This window comes from Zingiber officinale, chromosome 11B, assembly GCF_018446385.1.
Source record: "Zingiber officinale cultivar Zhangliang chromosome 11B, Zo_v1.1, whole genome shotgun sequence".
In the NCBI taxonomy this organism is placed as follows: Eukaryota; Viridiplantae; Streptophyta; class Magnoliopsida; order Zingiberales; family Zingiberaceae; genus Zingiber; species Zingiber officinale.
Window position 1 is genome coordinate 22,363,895 of NC_056007.1, and position 14,533 is coordinate 22,378,427.

The 14,533-nt window shown below is 39.1% G+C and overlaps 1 non-coding gene across 1 annotated transcript; it reads left to right on the top strand.

The window, feature by feature from the left end:
• Positions 1-12,768: 12,768 nt before the first annotated feature.
• On the top strand, positions 12,769-12,874 carry LOC122035606. Its single transcript, XR_006127139.1, has one exon. It is a non-coding gene; the product is annotated as a small nucleolar RNA R71 (small nucleolar RNA).
• The last annotated feature ends 1,659 nt before the right edge of the window (positions 12,875-14,533 follow it).

Below are 14,533 nucleotides of genomic sequence, written 5' to 3' on the forward strand. Positions count from 1 at the left end.
ATCACGGGGTCCAACAGATTGAGCTTGCAGGAAAATCCTAGTGGATTCTAGGCAGGTAGGGAGGTAATCGTAGGTCCTAGGGGGTGGTAATCCTAGGTTATGGAAAACTCTAAGGGGAGGTAACCCTAGGTTATGGAAAAACCCTAGGTTATGGAAAAACCCTAGGTCCTAGGGGGTTGTAGCCCTAGGTTATGAAAACCCCAAGGAGGAGGTAACTCTAAGTCCTTGGGGGTGGTAACCTTAGGTTATGGAAAACCCTAGGGGGAGGTAACCCTAAGTCTTAAGGGGTGGTAACCCTAGATGGAGAGTCTGGACGGGTCATTGAGCGGACGTCTAGCAGAAAGTCCTAAAGCCTCGGGCGCTGAGCAAAAGTCGAGTCAGTCTAAAGGATTGGTCTGGCAACAGGTAACTTCTCTTGAGAGAAGTAGATGAGGACGCGTTCCTCCCTAAGGGAACAGTAGACATCAGTTCGACCTAGGGTTTCTGGATGAAATTCGAAGTTCAAACTGGACAATCCGAAAGCTGTCAAGTTATTTATTTACATATTAATTGCTATTTGTCTAAATCTGGTTTGCATGAAACTAACAAGTTTTGCAGGTCAGACTTAGCCTTGATCGGTCGACTGAACGGTCGGATTGGTCGACCGAACCCCAGTACAACAGGATCAGATTTCCATAGATCAGACCGGATTTGATCGAGGGATCAGTCGACCAAACCTCAGGATCGGTCGACCGAATCGAGGATAGACAAAGACTCAGTCGAGCCGGGTTGATTAGATCAGATAAGGCAAAGATCATCAGCTGATTGGTCGACCGAACAGCGGGATCGGTTGATCGAACGAAGGTTCATCCAGAGAGACTACATCTGGATGGAAGGCCGGGTGGATTCAGCAGGTTCAGTCGATCGAACTTGGGGATCGGTCGATCGAACTTGGGGATCGGTCGACCGATCCGGGTCGAGTTAAAACTTAACCCAGAGATTAGAGGATTTGGATCATGTTTGAATAGGCTATAAAAAGTGGTATCGGCCAACACTTCAGGGACACAGAAAATTAGACTACTTTCACTCCTGTATGCTGGTCCGAAATGCTTCAACGACGCTCAACTGTTGCTTCGACAATCGATGACTCTTTTACTCATCCTTATATTGTCGATATACTTTGTTTAGTTTTGTACCTGTAATTGCTAACTTGTAAAGAATTTTCGAGCTATTAGTGATTGCCCAATGATCCTGTCTGAAAGCTTGACGCGATGAAGAGCTGGGGACGGTGGGCAAAGACTCCGGAGAGAAGATAGGTGACAGTTCCGGGGAAGAGGAATAACAACAGATCTGAGAAAACCAGAGCAGATCCCGAAGAAACCCAGTTAGAAATACCTTCCAGTGATGAGAGTAGCGAGTTGAAGCTAGATCGGAGAAACCCAAAGTTGATCCAGAGAGGACTCCGACAAATTAGGATACCTTGGCGAAGAAAACCACAGGTCAGCGTTCCGGGGGATGTTCTTGCCTCCAGCACACTACGAAACCAACCAACAAAATGTCAGTGACTTAAGACCGGGGTGGAAATATCTGGTTAGGCCCTCTGACACTCAAGTCAATCCCCTCTCTCCAAGTGGGAGGAAGAAGAAGTACAGTAAACTGGAATGGAACTAGGGTTACAGTGATGGTGTTGCGCGCGAACCTTGCCAACGGAGAGGATTCCTCTTTTTATACCACCTCATATAACCTCCGTGGTCATGAGGTGGACCCCGGTTTGTTAGAGTTTGTTATGAGATGACGTAAGTACCTGCAATAATAGTTTAAGGAATGTTTTTTGTACCCCAGATGTACCTTCTTTATCACCTAGTGCACTTACAAAAGTTTCTAAAAGTTGTTTCCCGCCAAGTTGTCATATGATCATATATTATATTCATACATCACATATATTTAGTTATAATGCTTCTTACTGGTTATGTTTATGAGATTTAATAAATGTGAGTGTCTTTATTCTCGGTCAGATTTTTCCAAGACGATCTCATAATAATAGCTTTATAAAGGTGCGTATTGATATGCCCGCCCGGGATTGTATTTCCGAGCATATTATGCATATGTCTAACCAGATGTTTTCAAGCCGAGTCCCTTCTGACCGTCTCAGTTCGTATGTTTGCTCAATCGCCCGAGATTATATTGCCGAACGAGTCATATATACGCTTGACCGAGATTATACTACCGGGCGTGTCATATCTATGTCTGACCGGATGTTTCCCAGCCGAGTCCCTTCTGACCATCTTGGTTCATATATCTGCTCGATCGTCTAAAATTATATTGCCGAACAAGTCATATATACGCTCGACCGACTATGGGGATTACTTAGGAATGTATGCCTTTGAGCTCAGCGAGGCTCTGCTTATCGAGCGTTCCTAGGTTCATTGACCCTCTGTTATTTTAATTTGGCTGGTACTTTGTGTTCGGTTGAACCTATACTACTGAGTCCATCCAAACACGCTAATCCTATGTCTGCTTTAGTTCAGTTGAGATTATATTCCCGACCGGACTTATATTCGTGGTCGGTATATCATGATCGATCAAGGCTTCCCTGTTGGGCGTATGTGCGTTTGCTAATGCTTCACCCGTCTGGGTTCGTCCAACACTATATGCTAGACCGAGCTTTGTCTGCTGAATATACATACTGGTATTATGCGTTCCATTAGTTTCATCCCGGCTAGTCCTATGTTTCCGACCGGGGTTTGCTTACTGAGCGCATTCATCTTATCCGGGCCTCCCTGCTTCTTCCCTCTTCTCCTTATATCTCCTTTCACATTGTTACATGGGATCCACTCCTCATAACCCATATCACTAGCCTTCCCTTCAAGTCTAGTCGAAGGAGGTGTGTCCGACTGACTAGACCTGAGCCTTTTTTGTCTCTTTGCTAAGTACCAATCTTTCCTGACCCTCTCATATTTATAACAGTGATCCCGTGATTCTTGATACCATGATCTCGTTACCCCTGCTACAATGATCTCGTCACCCCTGCTACAATGATCTCGTCGGCTATAATGATCCCGTGATACCTCCAGTAGTTTAAATAAGTGTGTGATCCTGCCTTATACAACATCCAGCTTTGCCCCTTCTTATTCTACTATCTTTCTGAAGATTTCATTAGAAGCCAAGGCTTCAGATCTTCCCCCCTAGGGTCAATTACTGCATGAGAAGGGGAATCTTTAGTTGAGGGAATGCGAGCGCTGGGTATACATCGTTTTCATCAAAGAGAACTAGAGGTATATGTTAGGATATATACTAAAAGTCTAGCTTTTTATATGAACATTTATTTTAAATAAGAATCACTTTGGTCAAATGTCTGCATTTATGTTAAATGTAGTTGTCCATTTAATTTATATTGTAAATAACATGGTGTGTGGTGTCACACAGAAGATCATGTTATCAGTTCCTTATAAATTATAAATAGTAGCTCACAACCAAGATGCATTGGGACAACCCATTGGAATGGTTGTAGTGTAATTTGGTATTAGTTTATCTTGACTATAAAATTACACTAGTACACTATGAGTGTATTGAGCAGGACCATTTGAGGTTGTTCTTTTATACTGACTGCATAAAAGAACATGACCTCTGTTATTATGGAAGTGTGTGCTCTTAATCCCGATATAATAACAAGCATATATACTTAGTATTTATTTCTTTAATTTATCAATGGGTGAGATTTATTCAGTTGGATCAATATGCCCGATAATTTAGGAAATAATATTATTTATATGGTGTGTTGTTGATTATAGAAGGAAATTGTGTCCTAGTAATCTAGGTTAATGATGTCCCCTTGAAGAGCTCATAAGGATTGTCATGTAAACCCTACAGGTGGACCTAGTCCGGCATGACAATGAAGTTGAGTGATACTACTCTTGGAGCTAGATGTTAATTAAGTGAGTGTCAGTAACTCATTTATTAATGGACATTCGATATCTTAATCACAGGGAGATTAACACACTCATAATAAGAAGGAGCCCATAATGTAATATGTGATTGGCGCGGTAGTTCAATAATAATTTTTTAGTGGCATGAGTTATTATTAATGAACTTGAGTTGGGTATTCGGGGCGAACACAGGAAGCTCAAGCTCATCGGAGACCAAAACCAATTCCTCCTCTCGGTCCCTGTTGTAGCCTCTATAAAGCCTTATTTCCACCAAGTCCACTTCTTACCCAAGTAATGGGCCGGACACATGTTGCTTGGAGCTAGGGGGCCGACCAAGCATCAACTTGGAGCCCAAGAGGTGGCCGGCCAAACCATGCTTGGTGTCCAAGCATGGGGCCGACCACACTATTAGGATTAAAGGGAGATTTTATTTTGTTAAAATCTTTCCTTTTGTAGCCATTCAGGAAGGGATTTAAAAGAGAAATTTTAATTTTAAAATTTCCTTTTATAGCCATCCTCATGGTTTTAAAAGAGAGTTTTTAAATTTTAAAATCTTTCCTTTTATATCTATTTACAAAAGATTAAAGAGAGATTTTAATTTTGTTAAAATCTTTCCTTATTTGTAGTTATTTTTAATGTTTAAAAGAGAGATTTTAATTTTTGATAAAACTTTCCTATTTTGTAACCATGATTTAAAAAGAGAAGTTTTAATTAATCTTTCATTTTTGTAGTTGTCTACATGTTTTAAAAGAGAGAGATTAATTTTTTGAAAACTTTCCTTTATTGCCATGTACAATAGGAAATATAGAAAAGAGAGATTTTAATTATTGTTAAAATTTCCTTTTTAATGGGAGGACACAAATAAGGAAGTTTTAATTATGTTTAAAACTTTCCTTTTTTGTCATGACCAAGGATTATAAAAGAGAAGGAGAGGTTGCCTCATGAGATACACAACCAAAGCCTTGCATCCTCTCTATTGTGGTCGAAAGTCCTCTCCTCTATTCCCTTGGTGGCCGACCCTCTTCCTTCTCTCTTCTCCTTTTGTTTTCTTTCTTGGAGGTTGGCAGCATTAAGCTTGGTTTTCTCTTGGTGGCCGGTTGCTTGAAGGAGAAGAAGAAGAGAAGGAAGCTCTCTTGTCTAGCATCCCTTGGAGGTTAGTTGGTGGTCGAAACTTGGAAGCAAAGGAAGAGGCTTGGGTGGATTTCATCTTGGTAGATCGTCGTCCACATGATGTCCAAGAGGAGGAGAGGCATACAACAGAAGATCAAGAGGTCTATAAGCTACTAAGAAAGGTATAACTAGTTATTTGTTTCCGCATCATAACTAGTTCATCTTTTTTGTATAGATCCTGAAAAACCAAACACAAGAGACTATCGATTTTAGGCTATCATTTTTGCTATCGATTTTGTGTTTCGATTTCATGTTTCGATATTGTGCTTCTATTGAGGTCTCTATAGTTAAACCTAGTTTACTGCAAGAAGTTAAATATCCGTTTTCTTTGAAATGCTTTGTCTAGGAAGTGGTGGATGATCCCATACCCAAGAAGGCCTAGTGTCTCGCCATGTTTAACCTGGAAGCCGATCTTTGAAATAGATATTTAATTAACTTCTGTAATATGGTTTAACTTAGAAAGATCACATCGGTCAAACTTGGAGTAAAAATATTAAGTATCGTTTATAATCCAAGTTTAACTTCTGAAGGACAATTTGGATTAATAATGTTAAGCATCATTTGCAATCCAAATTTAACTTCAGTAAAGCACATGGGTAGCTAAGATAGTTCTATGCTTGTACAAATTTTTATACAGGGGAACTAGAATGGTATTCTGAGTAGCAACCAACAGTATGTCTATTAGCGGCTCAATCTGAAATCAAGTTTGAAAGGTCTTTACAAGACAAAACTTATCCATCTTTGAAGCTGAAGACTAAGGAGTTGGATGATTTAAGAGCCCAACCCACTTCAGAGATGGCCGTTCTAACCAGCAAAATTTATGTAAACAGTCTACTAATGTCTCCACAACAATAAGTATTTGTCACGTTCTGCAAGTGTACGGAAATGTCGCAAGTGTACGGAAATGTCGCAAGTAATATAAAAGATTATCGTATCCACAGGGACTAGAATAAGCACTAGAAATATCTCAAAGCGAATTAGCTAAACAACTAATCAATTGGTTTCAAATGCTAAGGATGAAAAATAAATCTAAAATGAAAGATTAACAAACAAGAGTTTGGGATTTGAGTTATGATAAAGGGAGTTTCTAGGAGTTTTGTTTTTTTGTAAGATCTCTTGAATGAATATGGTTTACCAATTCTTATTTCTCAATTGTCTAATATTTGTAGAAGGTTGTCGGTTCTCTCTTGCAATAGATAACCGGCTTAGGACTGAAAAATGTACCTAAATGTGATCAATTAGATATGAACCTACGTTGTCCTTACACAGGATTGCACCTATTACTATGCTTCCCTCGGATATCAACATAGAAGTTCATAGCTTCTTAACCCATAAAGATACAAGGATTGAATCATAAAATCTACCCTACCCTCTTGAATATTCTCATTTCTCCTTCAAGGTTATCCCTCAAACGTCCTTACACGGGCTTGCACCTGTCACCTGGATCCCTCGGAAAATTGAGTGAGAGTTAATCTCTACAAAGTCTATAAGATATCCAAACAATCAATCAAGAATGAGAATTAAGCCCTAATCACAATTAATCATTTAAGATCCAATCGATACAAAAGAGGCAACATCATAGAAATAAAGAAATGGCAAATCCACAAGAGTTTACATCAATTTATCTCACAAATACTCCCTCCATCCTAGAACAAAAAGATCTACTCCATAAAACGAAGAAAGAAAACCAAAGATAAGAAGATTACAAGCATTTCTTCAATCCCAATCCAAGAAGAGGAGAGAAAGAAAACTTATCTACAATATAGCTCCATCTTCGGATCCAATCCTCGCTCCTGGAGTCGAATTCGCCAAGATCACCCTTTAGATCACCCAAAAATCCTCCCAAGAATGGGAGGAATCCACCAAATCTTGCTTTCTCCCAAAGGGGAGAAGATCCCCTTTCAAATCTTCAAAGAGGCTTTAAATAGAGGGGGGCTTTCGGGCGCCACACGACCCCGAGGCATGGCCGTGTGAGGTTCACACGGCCAGAGCCTTTCCCCTCTTTGCCATCCATACACGGCCGTGTGGTGTACACGGCCGTGGACAACTCCCATTAAGACTTCCAAGCACGACCGTGTAGATCCACACGACCTGGACTGCCCCAGCTTCTGAAAACCTGGCACGGCCGTGTGGTGTTCACGGCCAGAACACTTTTAAGCGCTGGGAACCCTGCACGGCCGTGTGATGCACACGGCCAGGGCCTTCTTGGTCTCTGGAAACCTTACACGGCCATGTAGATCCATACGACCATGTAAGGATTGAACTCTGATTTGCTTCAAAACTTGGCACGACCGTGTGAAGTTCACACGACCAGGCCAAGTTCCTTGTCTGTTTCTCCTGGTTGACCATACGGCCAGAGCACTCCACCCAGGCAGGATCGTGTGTGGCACACGGCCAAGTGCTTTCTCCAATGCTTAGCTCATAAGATTGTCCAAGAATGTAGAATATTCACCAAATTCAACTCCTATGTACAAAAAATGCACAAAAAGCAGATCTCCGAACAAAAAGAGTAAATATGCTAAAAGAAAAGCTGGAAGTATAAAAATGCATAGATCAAGCAAGCTCAAAGTTTGTAAATGTGCGTCAAAATATGCATAAAAGTAAATAAAATCTACGCACATCACACCCCCAGACTTAAACCTTTGCTTGTCCTTAAGCAAAATGCTGCAATCTAAATTCATATGTTCTACAACGCATTCATAAACCCTAATGTACTTTCCTAACTCTATCAAAGAGTTTCAATAACAAGCATAATCATGGAAACAAATCAAGTATGGCTCAAGCTTATGTATCCTGTGCACAGTATAAAAGTAACTCAAAAACCCTTCAAGTTTCAATCTATGTCCTAGTCAAGTCGTCATCAAATTTGAATTCCTAATGTTTCCGGTGAGAGACAAGTAACCAGTGATAGACACTTACTTGCCACTCACTTGGTTCATATTTCTCAACCAACCTAAGGTCTCAAAGGTGTGCTCAATCTCAAGAGAAGCTAAGCAGTCATTTCCCCAGTAACCTAACTCGGTCTCAAAGGGGTGATTTGCTAGATTCCACTCACGACAACTATTTTTTATATCCCTTATTTTTTTTTTCATTGCTTTTCTTTTTCAAATTTTTTTCATAAGTATTTGCATTGGGCAAATCTTATTTCACAAGTGTACTTTTAGCACAAATGTTGGGATATTTTGATTTTTCCAAATGAGCTTGCATGAGTTGAGCCTCATCCAGTAACCAAAATGAAGTTTGAAAAATCACCATGGAAACCAAGTACTAAGCAAACAAGATGAATCATGACTATTTCAATGATATCAACCATTCAAGCATCAAGTCAAAGTGTAGTGAAAGTAAGATTCTTAAGGTCAAGCCAAGACTAAAACTCATCTCCATATGATACTTAGTTTGTTTCATGCTACCCAAGATAGAGAAAAGAAGTACATAAAGCTTACTACTAGCATCATTTACAACATCATGAATCTAGATAATGAACGTGCTAACATTTTATCTTGAAGACAAGAAAGCATAAAAGTGAAGATTGATGTTCTCAAGATGTTTGCCAAAATTATTTCAAAAGATAATCAAATGACTATCAAAACAAACACTCAAGCAAGACAATCAAAATAGAATGCAAAACAAAAACTACACATGAAGAAAACAAGAAAACAATCAAAAACTGAAACAAAAAGAAATCAAGTTTGACACCCCCCAGACTCAAACTTTTCATCGTCCCGATGAAATCAATATGGTGGAGGTGGAGAAGAGGCCTTCCAACATTCTTCGTTGGGCATCATGCTTCTCGTGGAGTGATTCTAGAGAAGTACGGAAATCATAAAAATCAAATCTGGAGGAACCCGTACCATAAGCAAAAGAATGCCTAGCAGGATCCGGACGTCCGGAAGGTTGCGGGTATCCAGATGTTGAGGGTTCAATGTGTGGCTCTGTGTCTCCGTATATAGAGGGAACATATTCGGGATCGATATCGGTGATTACCCAATTAGCTGGGTTACGAATAGATGTTCGTCCAGGACAAGGGAGAGGTAGAGAAAAACCATTCCTCCTAGGAAATGCAAACCCATACTCATCCCGAACAATCATTTTCATGGCAAGACATGCATCAATGTCTATCATGTCGTTGCCATGAATTATTTCCAACCCATCTAAATCAAGATCTAAATTATAAGCTATTCGGGTAATCAATCCACCAAAGACAATTGATCCCGACGATGCCCTTGCAGCTCTTAACAAGGTTTGTACAAAATGAAAACCAGAATCGAAATCGACCTTATGAAGCATGGCCCATAAAGCATAAAGTTCTACCTTTTTAACTACCCCATCACTCTCTCCCCTACCAAAAATAGTTTTGCTCATAATTCTATGTAAGTACCTAAAAATGGGGTTTTGCATATGAGAAGCCTTAGCTCTTGAAGGCTCATAAGGTTGATCCAATCCAGTTAATGCATTCCAAAAATGATTCCAATTAAACCTTGAATCAAACCTACGAGGGCTACCGGTAGATAATCCAAAACAAGAATTAAAATCACTAAATGTCCATTGAAATTCTTGATTCATCAATCTAAATGAAAATTTTCCAATATAATCATCCTCGTTAACAAAATGGACATCTAATGAACTTAAAAACTCCAAAACAAGACGAGGATATGTAGGCAAATGTGTGTACATAATATCACCCCACTCTAAAATTCCAATCAGGAAATCTACATCTTCCCTAATCCCAAGCATATTAAGAACAGTTGGATCCATGTATCTAGTACACACAATTTTTCTATTGACAAGAATTGCAAATCTAGTTATATGATCATCATTTCTAAATACTATATTGAATTCATTGTCATTACCTTCGTTGCGCGAAGTCCTCTTTCCTTTGCCCTTCATCGGTTGTTTTCCTTTATACCTAGATGGTTCCTTCTCTTTATCTCCACTGGATCCACCACCTCCTTTACGAAGTTTCTTCAAAAGATTGGACATCTTGTAATTGAGTTTAGATGAGGGAAGGGACTATTTAGGGTTAGAGAAGTGAGATTTCAAAGAAACAAATTTTTGAAGAACAAGATCTGAGGTTAGGAGAACAAAGATCTTGAGTGTTGGAGAGGAAAAGAATCTGGATCTAAGAGAGTTTGAGGAAAAGGTTGAAGAAAAGAGGGATTTTAAAGAGATTGAGAGAAAAGAAGATGTTTTAAGAGAGGTGGGTGTGTGCGGGACACGGCCAAAATCTGGCCGTGTAAGGAAAACACGGCCTCTTGAGGGCTTCTCCACATGGGCCGTGTAGATCTACACGACCCCTCCCTTTTCCTCCACGGCTTCACTCACACGGCCGTGCCTGGGACACGGCCACATCCTTCTTCTTCTTGGCTTTCTTCACACGGCCGTGTCTGGGACACGACCTTCTGAGTTCTCTTCTCTGGATTTGTCACATGACCGTGTTTGGTACACGACCGATGCAAGCTTTTGCTCTGATTTCTCCACACGGCCGTGTCTGGAATACGACCGAAGAACTCTCCTTCTCTGGATTCTTTATATGGCCGTGTCTGGAACACAGTCATGCTCCCTTCCTTCTCTGCAGACTCCACACAACCGTGTCTGGTAGACACGACCAGATCCTTTTCCTTCACTGCTTCATTTGCTTGGCCGTGTACAACACACGGCCATGCCCTGTTTTATTCCATTTGATGTTTATTCTCCTAATCCACTTCTCCAATACTTCCATGCCCATGAAGAAGTCATGGCCAGCTCATGGAAGTATATTTTAACCTGAAAACAAAACTAAAACATAGTGAAAACAAGATAAAGATGAAAATACAAAATTTAACTAACTAAAAGAACCCTTAGGTTGCCTCCCAAGAAGCGCTTGTTTAGGGTCTTTAGCTTGACCAATCCAACTTATTCTTCTCTTTTCCTTGCCCTTGGAGGGCAGACATATTTTTCATTTTTGTTGGGAGTTCTCCTCCCAACATCCTCCACCAAATTATTCTTTTCATTAGGTGGCCTTCCATGAGAATGGAAATTCCATTCCTCAAGTTTATAAATGCTTGCCCTACTACAAACATTTAAAAGAGAAGAAACATGGTTAAAGACATTAGATAAATCATACTCCAACCGTTCCTTACCAATTACCAATGACAACTTATGATTTTTAACATCAATAATTGCTCCAGCTATACCAAGGAATGATCTTCCCAATATGATAGGAATTTTAGGGTCCTATTCCATGTCCAACACAACAAAATCTGTGGGAATAATACTCCCACCAACTTCTACTGGCACATCTTCAATAATACCCATAGGGTACCTGCAGGAATTGTCAGCAAGTTGTAGTGCCATAGTAGTAAGTTTAATGTTTTTGAGACCTAACTTATTACAAATTGAATAGGGAATGAGGCTAACACTTGCCCCCAAATCATAAAAAGCTTTTCCAATGAATTCTGTTCCTATATTGCAAGGAATATAAAAGCTCTCTGGATCCTTCAATTCTGGGGAAGTGTTCTTCACCAAAAGAGCGTTGCATTCCTCAGTTAGTGCAATGACCACAACATCTCCTCTCTTTCTTTTATTTGACATGATGTCATTCAAGAATTTGGCAAACTTTGTCATTTAAAGAATAACATCTATAAGAGGAACTTCAACGCATATCTCTTTAACCTTCTCCAAAAATTTGCCAAATTCTTTATCCTTTTTAAGCATATTGAGTCTTTGGGGAAAAGGGATAACTTTGCTCTGATGGTTCAGTGGAAGAGTCTCTTCAACCTCAATGGTATTCTCCTCATTATCAAAAATCTGACTAGGTGTAGGAGGAGAGAGCTCTTCTTCATTTTGCATCCCTTTTTGAGCAGTCACTTGGGTATTTCCCAAGGTCCGTCTGCTCCTAAGCTCAATTATGTTGCAATTCTCCATAGGATTTACATCAGGTTTTCCAGGAAGTTGTCCTGGTGCTCTTGAAGATGAGGAAGCTAGCTGGGCAATTTGGCTATCCTGAATCTTTTGATGCTTTTCAGAATTATCCATTCTCTGAGTAAGCTTCAATAGATCCTGCTTCATTTCATTTTGATTGGAGATAATTTCTTCAAGCATCTTTTCAATTTTGGATGTAGGAAAGCCTTGAAAAGATTGTTGCTGAAAATTTTGTTTCCCAGATTGAAAATTTGGTCTTGCCCCCATAGATGGTCCTTGATCCTGATTATTTCTGTAAGAGAAATTTGGATGATTTTTCCATCCAGGGTTGTAAGTATTTGAGTATGGGTTGTTTTGTCATTGATTGAAACCCATGATTGCATCGCATTGCTCCAATTGATTAATTTGTGCAGTGATAGCTCCTAATGGATATGAGTCATTTGAATGTTCTGAACTCCCACATACTTCACAAGATGTAGCAATGGCATTTACCATATTTGAACTAGTCCCCATATTCTCAAATTTTTTTGTAAGAGCATCAAGTTTTGCAGCCAATAAAGTCACTGCATCAACATCAAACTTTCTTGATGCTTTTGTTATTGGGTTTATTGAAGGATGACCACCACTTCTTTCATTTGCCCATTGATGATGATTTTGTGCTACACTCTCTATGATTTCCTCAGCTTCATCCAAATTTTTATTCATGAGTGCCCCTCCAGTAGCTGAATTACGGGACACTTTGGTATGATAATTAATACCATTATAGAAAGTATGCAACACTAACCATCTTTTCAAACCGTGGTGAGGGCATTGTCTGAGCATACCATTGTATCTATCCTAAGCTTCAAATAGAGATTCTGAGTCAGCTTGTTTGAAACTTGCAATCAAATTCCTTATATGAGCAGTTTTACTTGAGGGATAGAATTTATCAAGGAATTGTTGCTCACATTATTCCCAAGTGGTGATACTGTTGGGAGACAAAGAATTCAACCATTGCTTGGCCCTATCTCTTAAAGAAAACTCAAATAATAATAACCGCACTGCTTCTGAAGGAACACCATTCATTTTCATTGTCCCACATATTTCATAAAAGACCTCTAAGTGTTGATTAGGGTCTTCATGTGGTCCTCCACCAAATTGATTTTGCTGTACTATGGAAATAATTACAGGTTTAATCTCAAAATTATTTGCCTGCACTGAGGGTCTTGAAATACTATATCAAAAACCCCTAGCATAAGGTGCTGCATAATCCTTTAGTGGTCTATTAGCCATGTTCAAATGCTCTTGTTCTTCAATTTGTCTCTGCAGAATTCTTCTTCTATGAAATGTTCTATCAATTTTAGGGTCAAGAGGAAAAAATTCTCCTACAAAGTTAGATCTTCGCATACACAAGAACAAGATTACAATAGAAACCAAATCAAACAAAGAAATTAAAAATAGAGAAAGGTAAGATTGGAATGTTAGAAAACAAAAAACAAAAAATGCAGAATTAAAATTGCTACAAAAGAATTTCCAAGAAGTTAGAAAGTATACAGGAAAACGAAAACAGAAAACTAGAGATTAGTTACAAATATACAAATGAAAAGAAATAGAAATGTTATGTTTAGTCTAACTCAATTGATAATCTCCAATGTTATAGCGCAGTCCCCGGCAACGGCACCAAAAACTTGTCACGTTCCGCAAGTGTACGGAAATGTCGCAAGTAATATAAAAGATTATCGTATCCACAGGGACTGGAATAAGCACTATAAATATCTCAAAGCGAATTAGCTAAACAACTAATCAATTGGTTTCAAATGCTAAGGATGAAAAACAAATCTAAAATGAAAGATTAACAAACAAGAGTTTGGGGTTTGAGTTATGATAAAGGGAGGTTCTAGGAGTTTTGGTTTCTTTGTAAGATCTCTTGAATGTATGTGGTTTACCAATTCTTATTTCTCAATTGTCTAATATTTGTAGAAGGTTTCCGGTTCTCTCTTGCAATAGATAACCGGCTTAGGACTGAAAAATGTACCTAAATGTGATCAATTAGATATGAACCTACGTTGTCCTTACACAGGATTGCACCTATTACTATGCTTCCCTCGGATATCAACATAGAAGTTCATAGCTTCTTAACCCATAAAGATACAAGGATTGAATCATAAAATCTATCCTACCCTCTTGAATATTCTCATTTCCCCTTCAAGGTTATCCCTCAAACGTCCTTGCACGGGCTTGCACCTGTCACGTGGATCCCTCAGAAAATCGAGTGAGAGTTAATCTCTACAAAGTCTATAAGATATCCAAACAATCAATCAAGAATGAGAATTAAGCCCTAATCAGAATTAATCATTCAAGATCCAATCGATACAAAAGAGGCAACATCATAGAAATAAAGAAATGGAAAATCCACAAGAGTTTACATCAATTTATCTCACAAATACTCCCTCCATCCTAGAACAAAAAGATCTACTCCATAAAACGAAGAAAGAAAACCAAAGATAAGAAGATTACAAGCATTTCTTCAATCCCAATCCAAGAAGAGGAGAGAAAGAAAACTTATCTACAGTATAGCT